The 17,818-nt window shown below is 60.4% G+C and overlaps 1 protein-coding gene across 1 annotated transcript in view; it reads left to right on the top strand.

Annotated features, from left to right (window-relative positions):
- Positions 1-17,818, top strand: part of RSPH14 (radial spoke head 14 homolog (Chlamydomonas)) — a 69,135-nt gene that overhangs the window by 37,267 nt on the left and 14,050 nt on the right. The gene's annotated exons all lie outside the window — the stretch shown is intronic.

Raw genomic sequence — 17,818 nt, 5'->3', positions numbered from 1 at the left:
CGTGGCCTGATTCGCTGTAGTCATTCCCTGTCCTCAGCCGACGGTGGGAAGCCGTCCGCTTTTTGCTTGTGTCTGCCTAGGCTGTTGCCGTCTGGTCGCTGGTTGCTGGTCGCTGGTTGCTGCGGCGATGCTGCTAAGTGCAGCTGGAGGGCCAGTCCCTGGTGCTGCGTGTGCTCCCTGCAGCCCCCTTGCCTCCGGCTGCTCTGGCTCCTGCAGCACATCCAGCCCTTTACCTGCCAAACAGAGAACAGTGTGAGCCTCCTGCCAGCAGCCCCACCTCAGGCTGGGTAGGGAAAGCAGAGCAGCCACAGCTGGCCTCAGAAAACAGCCGGACTGATCCATCAGATCCCCTCTCCACGGAGTGCTACAGGGGCAGTGTCCAAACTGCAGTGTGACAAGCACGCCTGCTGCCGCCTGGCCGGACCGCCTGCAGCCAGGTGCATGGGAGAGGAGAGCAGTGAGGCCTCCACCCGCCTGGCCCCAGTGCTGGAATAGCCTCCACCGCCCCTCCCTGCCCACCAGCCCAGCTGGCCTCACCCTCCCTGAGCCTTGGTCTCTGTGTCTGGCTAGGATTCAGTGAGGTGACCCCACTGTGGTGCCCCCTGGGACCCTCTTCTTGGAGAGTGCTGATGGAGCTCACCCTGTTTTACAGCAGGGTCCTGGCCTCAGCCCTGCCCAAAAGAGGCCCAGAATAACAAGGTGCCTCCTCAATTTGCCACGACGGCAAGAACTGGGGCCCTGAGGCTCTCACAGGGCAGGATGTGCACCAGGAGGGAGGCCTGGCCCTGCCTTCCCTTGAGGCCCCGGGAGCAAGCAGACGGGCAGGGCCAGAGCCTGGTGGAGGCTGTGGGCTGTGGGAGTGCCAGGGGGTGCAGCTGGGGAGCAGGGGCCCACAGGGCCTGGCTGGCACAGAGCACTGTGGTGACGTCCACCTGGGAAGGCAGGAGAGGGACAGGGTGGAGCGGCTGTTAAGGGCAGCAGTCATCACTGAGTCTAAGGCGAGGCAGGGTGGTCCAGAGGCCTCCCCAGCCCCAGGCAGAATCTTCCACCAACAGACCCACCTGGTCATCGGGAGGAACAGCTGTGCGCACCCCAGGGCAGGGCCCAGCACCCACGCTCCCTGGCCACCTCTGACCACACCCAGGATGATCCCATGACCTTCTGTATGGCTGGGCAGACCCCCGCACCAAGGCAACCCCAAAACTCAGGCTTCTGTCCCCCGACTGAGCCCAGGTGGCAGCTGCCCCCACCCTACTCACATGCACATCCCCTTCATTCCTTCCTCCAACCTCTGTCCCTGTCTGGCAGCTCCCAGTCTCCCCATCCCCCCACAGCCAGTGTTCACCCGACGCCCCCATCACCTCCATGGCAGGCCCTGGGGTGGGAAGGCCCATGGCAGACAGACCCTGAAGAGCCCAGGCCTCCCCCATGTCCACTCCTGGCTATGACCAGCATCTGAAACTCAACCTGACAAATCAGCCTCTATTCCAGTGTCCTCATCCTCCCCGCTGTCATCCATGCCCCTCGCTGCCCCTTACCCCGCACAGACTTGACCACAAAGCCCAGCGATCCCGTCCTCTCCCAGCTACGGTGGCCCCCTGCATCCACCCTGCTCCCCACACCCACCAGCCTCTGAGCTCAGGACTCCATGCTCTCATGCCGCCTCTCTCCCTTGGTCAAACCCCGACGTCCCCCACAGCTCTCAGGGTGGTCAGTCTCACCCCTCCACGTCACTGTCTGTCTCAGAGCCGGTCTCTCACCAGCCCACGAGGAGTAAAGCATCTAGCATGGGTTTTGTACTCGGCAAGTGCCAGCCTGTGGCAGTCACTTCCCCACTGTCCTCGTCACTGTGTCACCCCAGCCCCTCTGCTGGCCTCCTCCACAGCAGCCCTCAGGTACTGCGTGACCTTGTCCACCCCGACCAGAGTGTCAGTGGCGGAGGGCCGGGCCCGCTGGGAGCAGAGCAGTTCCTGGCACACAGCGGGTGCTCAGTAAGCGCTGGTGGTGGAAGGAACCAGACTCAGAGAGGCTGAGGAACTTCCCACTTCTCTACAGTCCCACGCGCTGGCAGCCACGGATGTGAGGTGCACCAAGGAATGCCCCAGAAACATGTCTGCTGAGAGCGCAGTAATGAAACAGTTGTTCAGCCCGATCCCAGCGAGGCTGAAAATTATGTCTGAGAGCAGAAGCCTCGAGGTGACCTCCAGCCCTGGCAGAGTGGGGACTGGCAGAGCGCCTGCTTAGGCTGATACGTAGGTCATGTGTGTAGCATGTGCACATGCACGCGCACGCACACACACACGTGCAGCGCGTAAGCGGAGGTCTGGCAAGTCATTCTCCAAGCAGCAATGAGTTCTGGGTTGTGAAATCAGAGGAATTTTTTGCTTCTTTGCATTTTACCATATTTCCTATATATCTTTCAATGAACTTTCATCAGAATAAGGGTTTGTAAACAAACATCGTGGCGGCAACAAGGCCCTGCCTCTCATCACACCTGGGACGTGCCTCTCTCCACCATGGGTAGTCAGCGCGTGGAGGGCACCTGTGACTGCTTCCGAGTCTCTGTTGATTACCCAACAGTCCCCTGGGTATGGAAAGGCACCCAAAGCCCTCACTCCACCACTTGGAGCAGCTTTCTCCACCCCAGCAGTTGCTGGGTGCCTAGGCTGGGGACCTGCCTACCAGTGCCATCGTGCCAGCAGGAGGCTAGCACCCTCCCATCAGAGGCAGTGTCCAACCTGGCCGGGGGTGTCCCCCATGGTTATCACTGTTTTTCTCAAGTTAGTGTTTTAAATCTGAGGCATAGCCCTGCCCCAACTGACTGATTCTCCTTCAGCTGGTCAGCGTCAGGGACAAAGATCACCCAGAACAGGTTCCTCCCGAATGAGCTTCCCAAGCTGTTTGCTGCCACCTAAGAAAAGCAGGCTCTCAGCTGCCTTGGGGACACCTACAGTGACCCCACTCTTGGAACAAGGTCTGCTCCAGGCAGGTGACAAGGGAACCCCAGACATGAGAGCTTGTGACGGCCTCAGGGTCCTGGGGTGACCCTGCCTTGGATCAGAGCTGCACCTGAGCAGATGGAGATGTTGCAACTTCTCACGGCACACTGTGTGACGGCCCCTGCGATCCCTCTCAGTGCCACTCCCACCCACTACAACCTGGGCCTAGAGGAGCTCGCCAGGCCGGGCCCCACACCTGCTGTGCTCTGCAGGGCTCGTTCTGTCACCCTGGCTTCTCCAGGGGCTGCTCCACATCTGTGGCACCTCTCGCCTGGCTTCTGTGCGGAGCTCGGCCTGCTCCTCACAGGTCAGCTCACACATGGCTGCCTCCCTCGCCAGCCGGGTGCCCTCTCCCCTCCCCCGCTGCCTGCACCCTCCCTTTCTCTGCTCTCTCCTATCAGGCTGGGATTTCCTTAAAAGCAGGAAGGCCGAGTGGTGCAGGAGAAAGCGGCAGGCCTGTGCCAGATCCCGGCTTCACCCCACCAACAGAGGGCACTCTGGGCTGGCTTCCACCTGTGAGCGAGGCCAGTCCATGAGGGCAGGGCACCTGCACAGGGCCTGGCGCCGGGTGCCATGTCCCTTTCCCCTCAACTGCTCCCGCCGAGGGATAAGCCCTGACTTGGTGGCCCCCAGCCTGGCACTGCGTCCGGAGGAGGGTGAACCACGCCCACCCAGCCTTTGGTCATGAGCTGCTCTGTCCCAGGACATGCGATTTGCGCTTCGGGAAGTATGTGCTCCATAAGCCCAGGGCCGCAGGGCTGGGCAGGCAGCCTGGGACTTGAACTGCCACTGTCTGGAAGTCCCAACCCAAGGGCTGGCCATGTAGTCTTTGATCAGTGTGCTCTGGCAACCACAGGGCAATGTGGGAGGGAAGAGGAAACTGGGTCCAGGGAGCGAGCATGTGCGTGGAACCGTGCAGGGGGCAGGGTGCTGCGCAGATGCAGAGAAGCCTGTGAGCAGGAGCTGGCCTCAGTCCAAATGGGACCTCAGGACAGTCCCCACAAGGCTCCTGCCAGGCCTCTCTCTGAGTCTAAGTAGGCTTTACTGGACATCCAAGGACTCCCCAAGTCCCAGGGTGGAACCTGATGATGGTCAGCCCAGAGGCAAAGTCCAAGCGTTGGATGACCACATTGTTTCGCAGCTCAGAAACCACAGTCCCTCAGGGCCCGACCCAGGACTCCCCATCACAGACTGTGCGCTGGGCATGGCTGGAAATCTCAGAGGCATGGGTGAGGGAAAGAGTGTACCAGGTACAGGAACATGTGCAAAGGCCCTGTGGTGTACGTATGGGGGTGCGTTAGGAAAGGGACAGACAAACTGCGGTGTTACGAGGGAAGTGCAGGAAGGTCAAAGTGGCTGGACACGGAGAGAGGAGGAGAGGGGCCTCCAGTAAGAGGAAGGGGCAGGGCAGACCAGACGCCCACCCTGGGGCCTTGGTCTTGACTGAAGATAAACAAGAAGCCCCCGAAAAGTTTACACACTGCGACAGTATATGGTTGCCTCTGTGCAGGTCCGTATATAGGTGTGTGTGCCTTCGAGAGTATGTAAGTGCACATACATGTCTCTGTGTGGCTGTGTGTGCACATCTGTTCACAAGCATGCGCAGCTCCATGTACACGTCTGTGAGCAGGTCCATGCCTGTGTGTGCATGTGCTTGTGTGTGTGTGTAGACGCACCTGAATGTGTCCGCATGCAGCTGCCCGTGTACTGGTGCATGTGAGCGTCTATGTGTGGTTGCACGTGCTGTCCCAGCAGCAGAGGTGCCGTGGAGAGGAGGGATTGGCTGTGGTGTGGAGCCCGGCTAAGGCGCCTGGGGCTGAGGGCAGCTGAGTCAGGGGCTCTCCGGTACCCCACGCCTACTTACTGAGCCGTGGCTTTGAGCCGTGGCTTGGGAGGGGCCTGCGGAATGAGGCAGAGACCCCAGTCCCTGCACTTGCTCAGGCGGGAGGGCAGGAGGCAGACCACAGACAGAAAAGAAACAGCGAGTGACAGAAGGTGCCTGTTCCGTGGTGGAAATGGAGCTCCTGCCGGGCTGCAAGTCTGCGCAGGGGGGTGGGGCCAGCCTCCTGATCCGTGGAGACGAGTACGGACAGGTGGTGACAGAGCAAGTGGGCCAGTGCAAAGCCCTGAGGTGGGAACACGCATGGCCTGTCTCCGGGACAGGAAGGAGGCTGTATGGCTGGTGCCAAGAGTGAGGGTAGGTCACTGAAAGGGCAAGTTGGGAGCTAGCCAGGGTTAGGGCCAGCAGCACCGTGTCCTGCCCTAAGTGTCACCAGCATCCCTCTGGCTGCCGGGCTGAGGCCAGGCCATGCAGACATCCAAGGCACAGGGGGCAACTCAGGCGAGGGCTGGGGGGAGGCAGACACGGTGGTGGCTCCGAGAGACGCGTGGGCTGTAATGGACGGGGCCTGGTGCTGGAGTGGCAGCTGGCCGGAGCAGGGAGGTGTTCAGGGGACCACGGGGCCTGGCCAGCAGGCTGGGAGCAGGGGCTGCTCAGAGAAGCGGTAGGCATGTGAAGAGCTGTCTGCTGTCCCTGTAGTACAGGGCCCTGCTGTGCCCACGGCAGGGCTTGATACAGGTGTGTGGACTGCACCAGGGAGCACCTGCCAGCCCCCTGCCCCCACCCGACCCGCGTGTAGTGCTTGAGGCACACAGCACATGACAAATTCACCAGGAGGTTGCTTGTGACTTGGTGCGGCCCAGGGCCAGGGGCCCACAGGCTGGGCTCAGGCCAGAGTATGCAGCCGCCCACCTCCTCCCAGCGGTCTCGGGAAACAGCTCCTGTTGACGAGCTCTATCCCGGCCCCTACCAGGCCTCCTCACTCACCTCCCCGCCCGCCGCCTGGCAGGCCTGGCCTACCCGGGTTCCATGCTGCCCCTTCCCCCAGAAGGTGACAGCCCAGGGCAGGGGGACATGGTCATGGAGGGAATGTGTGGTCACCTCTCTCAGGGCATTTGCATCCTGGACACCCTCCATGCTGGGAGCCACTGCCCTGCCCAGGTGCGATCCCTGGAGGCTGAGCCCTCGTGGGGCACAGAGCTCGGGCGACCCAGCGCCCATGCCTGTGCTGGCCTGAGCTCGCCAGGGCCCTCACCTGCCCTGGTGCCTCCCACCCTTTTCCCAAAAAGCCTCCCAGGGCTTCCTCCACAACAGCCAGCACACAGAGTCAGCACCCCCTGCCCTACCCCAGCAGGGGAAGACAGCCCACAGCCAGGGTCACCGAAGGTGTCGCTGCCCAAGCTGGGCTAAGCCAGGGGAACTCTGGGATGGGAAGACGTATTAGCTTATGGGCCGAGCTCCCTCAACACTGTGCCCCACCTCCCCAGAGACAGCAGCCCAGCCCCTCACTCCCAGACCCCTAGCTGCCTGCCTCCCCCTCCCACCTCACAGGAAAGCCTGCCCCACGCTGTGCCAGGGCCACCAGAAAGGGTGAGCCAGGATGGGCTGAGGGTTCAACATGAGGACTCTGGGCTCGCTGAGGTGACACACTGTACCCAGACTGTGGATGGGTGAAGAGACAGAGTTGTGTCTCGGGTCCGAGCAGAGGCCACACAGATGGCCAACCCTGCTGGGGTGGCAGGTAGGACCCCAAGAGGTGGCAGGCAGCCCAGGCCACAGGGCCAGCAAGGCAAAGCAAGGCAGAGCAAGGCAGAGCAAGGCCGTGCCCCCAGTGCACCTTCAGGCTCCCAGGCCTCCCAAAAAACGACACACCCTGAACCCTCGAGGCTCCTGGCCATCCCTCACCCCAGCCTGAGGCCCTGGAGCTGCAGTGTGGCGGTCAGCAGGGTCTGCGTCCCAGGCCTGGGGGTGGCAGCAGGAGTTGCAACCCATCTCGGATCACCCATCAGGCCTGCTCCACCCTGCCAGCAGCCCCAGGCTGGCCCTCCCCCTGCCCCAGAGTCCCCTGTGGCAGCTAAGCCAGTGTGCCCCTGAGCACGAGCACGGCTATGACTCAGCACTGCCCACACCCCCAGCTTGCTCAGACGCCTTCTGCCCTGGCAGCAGTGGCCCTTGCACCTGCCAGCTCCACCCTGGCACCCAGCAGCTGCTCTATGGTGACCTGGGGAGGGGCAGGAGCAGGCGGGCCAGCGGCAGACCCTCATGCTCACTGTGCCCATGACCACAGGCCCTTCCTCGCAGGACAGCAGGCAGCGCAGGGAAGCCTCAGCCCCACAGCCAGCCCGTCTCGGGAATTGCGTCTGGGGTGCCCTGAGCCCACACCTGGGGCACGTGGGCAGTTCACACTTGACTCTGCTGCTGGTTGGGTCGCCTGACTTGCGGCCAGGAGGCGCGTCCCAGGCCAGCGTGGGAGCTTGTGGCCCATGCTCCGCCACAGCATTTCTATCTTCTTTTAAAGACCGGGTCCTGTCCCCCGCCTTCTGGAACCGCCATCCCCATGTCAACTCCCGCCGTGGCTCTAGTTTAGAAACCAAAGGTCCGGAAGAGCCTGTGCCTGTGGCCACCGCTGATTATCAGCCGTCTCCCTCTTACTTAAGGAAGCGTTTTCCACTGCCCTTTCACGCCTGGCTGGCTGGAACCGAGTCTGCTTGCAGCTGACATCCTGCCTGCTCCTCTCCTGCCCAAGCGTCGGTCCCTCATTAGGCTTTCCCAGAGCCTGGCCTGGGCCCTCAGGGGCCGTCCTGGCAGCAGCTCCTCTGTGGTCTCTGAGGAGCCAGCTGTCCTTCGTGCTACCCAGTTTTTTCTGTCTGTCCTGACTGAATTCCCGCCTCTGTCATGCCGAACCTCCACCCGTGTGAAGTGCTCCGCAGACGCTGCAGCCCCATGACTGTGCATCTTTCCCTCTCTACGGTGGTCCCATCCCACACACGTTGCCCTAAAGGTCTGGTCACTGTCCACGGCCTCCTAGACTCTGCCTGGAGCCGTTTCCAGTGTGTCCATGGAAGATCAGAGGCAGCTGTGGGCGGGGCCCCAAGCAGTGGCTGTCCTAGGGAGCTGGGCATGGTAGGGTTGGGCAGAGGGCTTTGAATCCGGCTGGGCCTGGGCGGGGGCTCCTCATCTGTAGGTTTGTATCGTGCCTCCTCGGAGGAGGGGAGGGACCACAGGAGACCTGGGCCCAGAGGTCTGTGGCTGGAGAGAAAGGGGGATCCGCACCTCCATCCACACCTGTCTGCTCCACCGCTGGGGTGAGAGCCTGGACCACACACGTCATCTCCTAAGAGAAGGCCGGGAGGGGCTACGGCTCTATGGATGTAGAAACCAAGGTGTAAAGACGGGAGGGAGACTTTCTTGGAGCCGCCCGCTGGGAGTCTGCAGGGCTCAGCTCCCACTACACCCTCTGACCCGAGTACCCCCAGACCTGGCCACATCTGGGTATCACCTGCTATTATTTACTTGTTTTTCCTTAAATTGACTCGCCTTTTTAACTTAAATAGATGTACTTTAAAAAGAACTTCACGTCCCTACTTCAAATGGAAAGCCAGAGTCACTCACCATAGACAGAAATAATCTAAAATCTGAAACAGTGTAAAGGAACTGCTCTTGCTGCTAGCCAGAGACCTGTGTCTGCAGAGGGGCCAGGCAAGGCCGCTTGCTGTTGGTTAAACAGCGGGGATTAGCGCCTGCTAGACAGTGTGAGAGCCACGCTGGCATCAAACTGGGATTTTCTCCTTGAAGGAAAAGGATTGAGAGAGAAATAAAAAAGGATTACCTTCCTCATGGGAAAGGTTAGTGCTGCTCACAGCTGTGGCCTCAGGCCACCTCCTATGTCTGGTGGCCATGCAGCCCTGGGGACGCAGGTGGGGCACACAGGGAGGCTCGGATCAGAGGCCCTCTCTGCTGGGACAGCCGGGGTTAAGGCAGTGGTGCCGGCATAGGGGCTCTTGGCTGTGGTGGCCACACTTCACCCCTCGCCCTCAGCCCAGAGGCCATCTCATCTCATCTAAGTTGGTCACCGCCCAGCCCAGTTCTATTTGCCTGTTTAGCAGAGAGTCCTCCACTGCTTCTCCTGTTGCTCCTGTATCATCCAGCACGTGTGCCCGAGCCGGAGGCCCTGTCCCCTCAGATCCATGCAGGCAGCCGATCCATCACTTGGCCGCCCTGATCAATGCTGTGCCCTCTGAGAATGGAGCCTCAGTGTGTGTGGCCCTGCTAGGGGTAACGGGGCTGCGGTGGGGAACGAGCTGAGTCTGTGTCAAGGAGCTCATATTCTCGTCGGGGAGCAAATGACACAGCCAGGTAGAGGGGCACCGCTGAGGAACCACTGAGGACACTAAAGGGCCGGGTCATTCCCAAGCTGACCCACCAGTCAGAGTGGGCAGGCGTTCTATATACTTCTGGCGGGCTCGGCGCAGCCTGGAGGGAAGCTGCCTGGAAACCAAGGCTGCCCCTCTGAGTGGGAGTTCCGGCCAGAGAGCTGCCCCCCAAAAGCTTGAGGGTTCTGGAAAAGGCTCCACACCTGGGGGCAGGCGGCCAGCAGGGGACGCAGGACAGGATGGCAGTCGGCACAACCTCCTAGAGCAGCAGTCTTGCGGGTCGTGGGAGAAGCACTTCCCCCAGGAACTGCGTCTCCCACAGTGCCCTGGCCCACCCTGCCTGGCTGACAATGCGCTCGTGAGACCCAGGGAGAGACTCTTTCCCCACAGGGACCCCCAACCACCGCCAAGTGTGGTGTGTGCTGGCTTGGCGATGGGACCAGACCCCCCCTAGAAATAGACGGGCAGGATGTCCACGGACCGGCCCTGCCTGGGCCTCGGGGCTGCTGGCCCCTCCTGTCCGCGCCTCCCCTGACCCGCCTCGGGCCGGGCCGGGTTCCTGCTCCGCGTCCTCCCCCAGTTGCCAGCTCTGCTTCCCTCGAAGCAGGTGCTCTGTGAAAGATTTGCAGAGCAGATGGATGAGTAGATGGATGAATACCAAAAAATGTTTGTATAGGGCTCAGAAGCTTCTCCAGCACTCCCTTTTGAGTGCGTTACCTAACACGACCTTTCCCAGGAGCCATGGAGGGGTTGTGCTGCAGTCCACACGGGTGCTCAGGGCTCGAGGTCTCTGTTGACCCACAGCCTGGTCCCCGAGCCCTTGACACCCTGAGACCTGGGGCCCGGCTCTGCTGGGTTCCCCTGGGCCCCTCTGCGGTGCCTCCCACACCCTCTCGCTCCTGCTTTCCACAGATCCTCCAGTGCACATCTCACCTGCCCCTCCTGAAACCGCAGGCCATCCCTAAGGACTCCAGCCTCTCGTGGTTTCCAGGTCCTTCCGTGTGTGGCCAGCGTCCTCCTCTTGGAACTTTTCCTGCCCACCCCTCCTCTCTCACTCTCTCACTTCCTCTGGGGCCTCCTGCCCCTCGTCCCCATCCCAGCCAGCTCCGCCCCTTGCTGAAGTGAGATGGGAGCCTGGGCCCAGCCAGCCTCCCGGGGTCCTCATGCCCTTCCCCCGCATCCCCTCATGCCAGAAAACCCTGAGCTTCCCTGTGAGTTGCCCCTGCACTTCCCCCCCAGGTGGGCTGGGCCTCCAAGGACCCTTTGTCTCCCTAGTCCTGGGGCGAGGGGATTCCAGGGTGGCCTGTCCCAGGAGCTCTGCAATGTCCTCCAGTGGCCCCCTCCCCACCCTCGGCCTCCGTGGCCTTGACTTTGTTGTAAACCCAGGGTTTACAATCTTTTCAAGTAGAATGACCTTCCCTATGTAAAACAACATCAACAACAACAAATCACAACAGAAAAGACCAACCCATAGATTCCAACATAAGTACAGATGTGTTTCTAATACCCATTAGTGACCAAAAGTTGCAATCAAACTTGGGACTGCTGGCTGCTTGCTGGTTGGTCTACTCAAAAGTGAGTTAAAGCAGGGATTCCTAAGAAATAAAAAATACTTTTTACCTTAGACAGATAAACGTACATTCTGCACTGATCTTTGGAGAGGTCTATGCCCTCTTCCTGGAGCCCAGGTTCTCATTCCCGACTTGCCGGCACTGTTCTTGCTTAAAACCATAGCACACCTGTGTGGCATCTGGTTTACTTTCTCCAACTTGAGTGAGGTGGCAAGGTAACTGAAATCCAAACCTCAGGCAGTTGCGACTCTCAGTCCCCAAACTTGTGGTTGTCTTGTCCACACCAAACCCGACCACGACTTCTCCTGAGGATACAGTGGCATAAACAAGTTTGGGACAAACAAAACTGACTCAAAGGGGCGCGAATGCAGCAGAAGTGCCCCGGGCAGGTGGGGGCTGTTGTGATGTCCTGGAGGGTTGGGCCTGCCGCAGACACAGGCTGGCATGCTTTATAGGGAGGAGACAGAGCAGCCACCAGTCCAGCGAGCGAGCACTGAGGACAGAGGAAACAAGGGTTTCTGTGCCCCAAGATTTCTATAAGGCTTATAAATGACTCTGCGTTTCATTTATCACAACAGCTTCTGCAAATATTTGAAAAATGACAGCATGTGCACATGCAAGACATTAATGATTCAGGGCTTGGGGATGTGACTCCATGTCTGTGGGTTCTCTGCAGTCACTCCGCGGTGACGAGGGCCCAGGACACCGGACTGGCATCTCCATGCCACTGGCCACCCCCGCACCGCTGACCTGCAGCAGCTCTCGTCTTAAAAGCAGGCCCCTTTGCCTCCTCCAGGCTCCCTGCTTATTTTGAAGCCACAGTCCAAGTGCATGGGAGGAAGACCAGGGTTAGCACACAGTGTCCCCCTCTGCACACAGGCCCAACCCCACCAGTGGCTCTGCCTCGGCTGGGCCTCTCAGTGCCCTTCTGCTAAAGGAAGGGGACACAAGATGACCAGGGAGGCCCTTCCCTATGGCCCTGAGCTGTCCTGGCTCCAGACACCCCAGCTATGTGTGCAGTCTTCCGGCCTGCAGCCACCACAGCTGAGCAGACCAGGGCGACGGCATCGCCTGAGGAATACTGACTCAGGAGGAAATCCAGTCAGATATTTCCCTGGGTCAGGGGTAAATAAATAAATAAAAAATGGGAAGGTCCTTCCTCAGGAAGGCGTGACTACAGCAGAAAGAGGCAGGGCCTTTACAGGAGCCACATCAAAGGTGCAGCTGCCTCGGGCAGGCCTGGGTGGAGAATCTGATGGCCCCATTCTGGGTCTCTGCCGCCTGCAATCTCCTCCCCCTGCCTGAGTGTGGCATCCCATAATCGTATCTCCACCTCTCACACCTGGCTACCCCAGGCCTCCCCTTTGGGGAGGGGCTCTATGGAGCCAGACAAGCAACCTGCTCCTTCCAGGGACCCCCTGCCCCTTTGGCTCCTTTCCCGTCTCTCCCACCTGGAAGGTGGGCACCTCCTGTCCGCTCCCTCTTTCTTCCTTGCCCTGCCCTCGGCCTCTGTGCCGAGGCTCCGAAACTCAAGCCCACGTGCTCAGAACCACGCATGCAGGCCGCCCGGCTGGTGTGGCTCTGACAAGTACAGATTCCCAGCCTCCATGTCTGAGGGAAGGGCCCAGGAATGGGCATTCTGTCAAGAGCTGTGGGTCCTCCTGAGGCCAGCGGCCTGGGGCCCCTGCATTGGGAAGCTGCTCCAGGTGACTCCTGGCTGCTGGCACTGGTCCATCCATCTGTGACAGGCCACCCCCGAGTCTCCAAGCCCACAGTAGCCTCCAAACCCCATCAACTGGGTCCTTCCTTGAGCCTAAGCGGGGGATTCTCGTAAGGGAGAGAGGGAGCATTTCAGGAGAAACCTGCAGGGGACTGAGGGACGCAGGATGGGGCCAGGGAAGGAGCTGCCCCACAGGGAACTCAGAAAGGAAAAGGACATCATGCCGTCCCCCTTGAAGGAGGGGGCAGAACCTCCCAGGCATTTTCAGGAAAGGGGGCAGATCTCAGGAGAGAGGTAGAGCTGTTGAACCACAGCTGGGCTCAGTGCACCAACAGGGAAGGGGACTTGGGGGCACTGGTGGCATCCACTACATGCCCAACGTGCAGTCCCTCAGCAGCACCTTAGATCAGGGAGGTGCTGGCCTCAGGGAAGCCCTCAGTTGACCTTCTGACACGCTCCGAAATCTGACCACTTACCCCCGCCCTGCCAGCCCCAGCTTCTCATCTGCACAGCAGCAGTGACCTTGCTGGTCTTGCTGTCCCCAGCCTCTGCACTGTCCCCACCAGCCAGGGGGATCCTTGTAAAAACAAGGCACAGCGCATCTCTCCTGTGCTCAAAACCTTCTAGCGCTTGCCACCCAGGGCAGGGCCACAGTCAGTCCTTCCGGGGCCCCAGGGCCCTGAGACGCCTGGCCTCTCTGAGCCCCCCCATGCTCCCTCCGCCCTGCTCCTGCCAGGCTGGCCTCTTGCTGACCTCTGCTGACCCTCTGGCACCGTCACTTTCTCTCCACTCGGGGCTCTGCACCGGCCCTTCCTTCCGCCTGGAAAGCTCTTTGTCCATAGCGCCAAGTGGTGCTCTCCACCCCTCCGATGGCTCAGATATCCCCTCCACGGGAGGCCTCCCTGCCCATTCTTCCTACAATTGAAAATGAACCCCAAACTCACAGACAGCCACACCACGCACGGTCCCTCTCCAGCACACTGCCTAACTCACTTAGGGGGTTTACTGCCCACCGTTGCACTCCCCGGGGCGGGGCTGCTGGTCCATTTGCTCCCCCATGTATCCCACGTGCCTACGAAGACCTGGCACCAAGCAGGTGTCCGTGGTGATCAACCCCAGTCCCCTGTGGTGACTGAAGGAGGGATGGGTCAACACGGTGCAGGCAGGGGCAGCAGGGACTTCTGCCACGTCTCCTGAAAAGGCCACTGGCCTTCTCCTGGATGGACACAGGTGGATGTGCAGTCGCCTCTTGCCTGGACTTGGCTGAGCCTGCCAGTGCCGCACCGCTGAGGCCCAGGCCCAGGGCCCAGGCTGTCCCTCATCTTGCAAGCCCTTTGGGGCTGGGCTTGTGTTGCTGCCACTGAAAGCCTTCCCCACACCCCACACATGCTGCATGGACCCAGCCCTCTTACAAGCCCTGGCCCCAGCCTTCTTCCTGTGCCAGTGGCCCCCAAACCCTGGCCCGCCCGGAGCCTGTGGTACAGCCCATCCTTCTGCCCCTGCACTTTGGGGCCAAAGTGGCCACGCCCTCCACCCACTCCACACCATCCCTGTCCTCGGGGCAGGAGGGAGAGCCCCAGGACAGCCAGTGAGACAAAAGCAACACACTGGAGGCCAAGTAGGGGGACCAGGCCCAGCCAAGGACTCCAGGAGTTGGGGCAGGGCTGGGGAGTGCTGGCAAGGCCAGGAGGCTCCCTGGAGGAGGTGGTGGTGTTGGGGGGACAAGGACACCCCCATCAGTGCCTCTGTGCCGTCGCAGCCGCCGGGCAGGGGCAGGGCAGGGCATGTCCTCATGTGCGCGTGGTGTTATTATAGAGGAAATCAATGCCTGGCACTGGCCCAGTGTTTAAGGGAAATGAATAGATTTTGGCCGAGGACAAAGAGAGTTTGATTAATCAGAAATTGGATAATGGAAGCAACACTCTAATTATTTTTCTTCCCAGCATTTTATCAAGAAATATGTTTGCACAGCATATCAGAGGTAACAGAGTGGGTGAGGGGTGATAGAGCTGGAAGAAAGCCCAGCCACACCCACCCTTGCCAGCAGGGGCCAGATGGCCGGCAGGGGTCTGGTAGCCACTCCCAGGGCCATAGGAAGCAACAGGGGCTCGTGGGGCAGGCCTAAGGCTACAAGCAGCTGGGCAGCTAAGGCCAGAGAAGACATGCCATGCAGGGCTGGGCAGGGTAGGCAGGACGGCCAGGCCCTCGTGTGGAGCCTGCTCCTCCCCTGGTGCCACCACAGTCACCGTAGCATGGGGGCTAGGAGGAGTTGGGGGTATCCCCAGCTCATGGGGGGCCAGGGCCTGCTGGAGGCAGGGTGAAGGCTGTAGGTGTCAAGTTCTCCAGCCCTCTATCAAGGAGGGTCCCCAGAGGGCCCCTGGTGAAGCCTGGTGAGCCACCCATGGCCAAGGTCAGATAGGACCACTAAGCCCCCTGCAGGACACAGAGCCTGGGACTCACATACCTCGGCCCTCCCTAGTCACTCCCCCTCCTTCCCTGCTGACTCCACTCCTGCAGCACTTGGAGCTGGAACCACACAAGTTAGCCGGCACCCCGTTCCGGTGCTCATCTGGGCTGCCTGTTCCAGGTAGGCTTCTTGGGACTCCTTGCCGGAGCAGAGCTCAGCAGGGGGTTTACACCCAGGAGGAAGCTCCCAGCCTGGCTGAGCAGTTGAGTGTCTGCCTCACTTATTCACTTGCTCATTCATTCATTCGGTGTGCAGAGAGAGGCTGCCATGGGCCAGGTGTGGGGCTGGACCCTGGGGCCACTGCAGGGAGCAAGGCTCAAAAGAGTGGGGAAGAGACATTCAGCAATGACCTGAGCTGTTCCAAGGCTCGGGGGGGGGGGGGGGGGGGGGGGGGGGTTAGTCCTCACCTGATGGGGGCAGGGTCGGAGTCGCTGAGGAGGGGCGTGTAAGGAGAGATGGGGATGAGCTGGAGCTGGCGGGCAGGAGTGGGGACACGGGGGGGTGAGTCCTCACCTGATGTGGGCAGGGTCGGAGTCGCTGAGGAGGGGCGTGTAAGGAGAGATGGGGATGAGCTGGAGCTGGCGGGCAGGAGTGGGGACACGGTGGGGTTGGCCATTCGCTGGGGAGCACGTCTATACGCTGCCTCCTACGTGTTGCAGACATCGCCAGTCACCTGTGACTGTTATCCCTCTGGGCCGGACTCAGCCTTAGAAATATGGGTAGCCACTCCAGAGTTGGGGTAAGCCGTGAAAACTGTCCAAACCTTTGACCCGGCCCAGAGCTTCTGCTTTAAAGGCAAGGAAACTGAGGCCCAGAGAGCAAAAAGAGTTCCCCAGGGTCACCACTACAGACTTGGTCAGGACTCCGCCTTGTGCCTCCCTGCTGGCCTGAGAGGTCACTCCCTGATCCTGGGCACAGTGGCCATGTGGAAGGGCTACTCAGTCATCTCCATGTTCCTTTACTACCACCAGAGTTTTGGCTCACCCTCTTAGGCCAGTTCCCACAGACACACCTGTGTGTGTCACGACTGTGGGAATCCCCATGTCTGACTGAGGCCCCACTCATCACGCCATGTCCCTGAGGGCCGGGTGTCAGCCCGAGGCACCCAACTCAGTGAGGGAAGCCAGACAGTCCACCTGTCTCTGGCTCGAGAAGGAATCAAAGGCAGGCCTGATGGGACCCAGCTAGTGGTGTCCACTTGCGGGTGGTCTGTGTTTGGGGCCAAACCTAAGGCCCAAAGGCACAAGCTCTTAGGAGCAGAGGGTCGAGGTGGAGCAGCAGTTCTGCGGCGTGAGAGCACGCAGCCCAGCCCTGCCTGGGAAAAAGGCTCGACGGGACCTCGTGGCCTGTCTGCTTGTCAACACTCCCCTCAACAGCAACGTCCGAGGGCCAGTGCTCTGTGGTGAACGCAGCAACGCCTCCGCCCTTGTGGAGCTCACGGTCAGGTCCAGGAGAGAGAAGGTTAAAAAACACGGTAAGTAAATTAAATAGGGAGCAGGTAGTGCTGTGGCGAGTGCTAAGGGAGGAACATCAGCGTAAGGGTCACAGGAACCGTGTGGCAGGAACACGCGTGCTGTTCTAGACAGAGGCCTGGAGGCCTCGCGTGAACACGCAGTGAGAGGCTCTGGAAACTCTTCCCACATGTGGCCCTGTCCGAGAACCGTGAGTGAGAAGAAATGGCAGCTACAAGGACCAGCTGGTCCCTCCAGAGACACTGACACAGGGAGACAGCAGCTGAGTAGCCAAAGGAAAGAGATTCAGGCAGAAACCAAGGAAGTGCGAAGATGGCGGTGACCACCCAGTCTCCCGTGCCATCCCCACCGTGAGCCTGACCTTGGCAGCCAGCTCACTGACCCCAGCAGGGAAGGAGCCCCTGTGCCACCGCAGAAGGGCCTTGCAGCCCACCCATTTCGGCCCCTCGTTTTAGAGAAAAGGAAACTGAGGCAAAAAGAGGTGATGCGCTGACCGGGCGCGGTGGCTCACGACTGTAATCCTAGCTCTCTGGGAGGCCGAGGTGGGCGGATCATTTGAGCTCAGGAGTTCGAAACCAGCCTGAGCAAGAGCGAGATCCTGTCTCTACTAAAAATAGAAAGAAATTAATTGGACAACTAAAAATATATAGAAAAAAAAATAGCCAGGCATGGTGGCGCATGCCTGTAGTCCCAACTACTCGGGAGGCTGAGGCAGGAGGATCGCCCGAGCCCAGGAGTTTGAGGTTGCTGTGAGCTAGGCTGACGCCACGGCACTCACTCTAGCCGGGGCAAAAGAGTAAGACTCTGTCTCAAAAAAAAAAAAAAAAAAAAAGAGGTGACGCGCTGCGCCGGTCCAGGGGCACATGGCTACAGGAAACAAACCCAGGTCCCCCCCCTACCCGTGCTGCCTCTCCCAGGGGTGTAGAGCGATAAAGGGCACGACTGGATGGGAAAGCCGAGGGTCGGCTGCAGCCCACCAGCCTTGCCCAGAGCAGGGACCAGAGCCCAGGAGCTCACTCCAGCCGCCATGCCGGCCTCCAGCACAGCAGACCCAGCCAGCCCTCTGCGATCACCCTTCCTATGACCAGCTGGGGCCATGCCGCCAGGGAGGAAGCTGGGCCGCTCCACATCACTGAGACAAGCCCTCAGGTTCCTGGACGCCCTCCCTGGGGCCTGGTGAACCGGAGCCAGTGGCTGGCTGGAACCACTGAGGCAGTGGGGAAAGAACCCACCTCTCCAGGGCTCAGTCGCCTCAACCGCAGAACCAAGGTAAACAGGCCCCTTCTCAGCAGCACTGGTTGTAGCAGGACAAAGTGAACTGCGGCCCCTGGAAGGCACTTGTCTGCGTGACCCAGAACAGATTCCGCGTGCCCTCC

This window comes from Propithecus coquereli, unplaced genomic scaffold (genome assembly GCF_000956105.1).
Source record: "Propithecus coquereli isolate 6110/MARCELLA unplaced genomic scaffold, Pcoq_1.0 Scaffold698, whole genome shotgun sequence".
Lineage (NCBI taxonomy): Eukaryota > Metazoa > Chordata > Mammalia > Primates > Indriidae > Propithecus > Propithecus coquereli.
The sequence above is the reverse complement of the archived record's forward strand: the minus strand, read 5'-3'. Positions and strand labels throughout refer to the sequence as shown.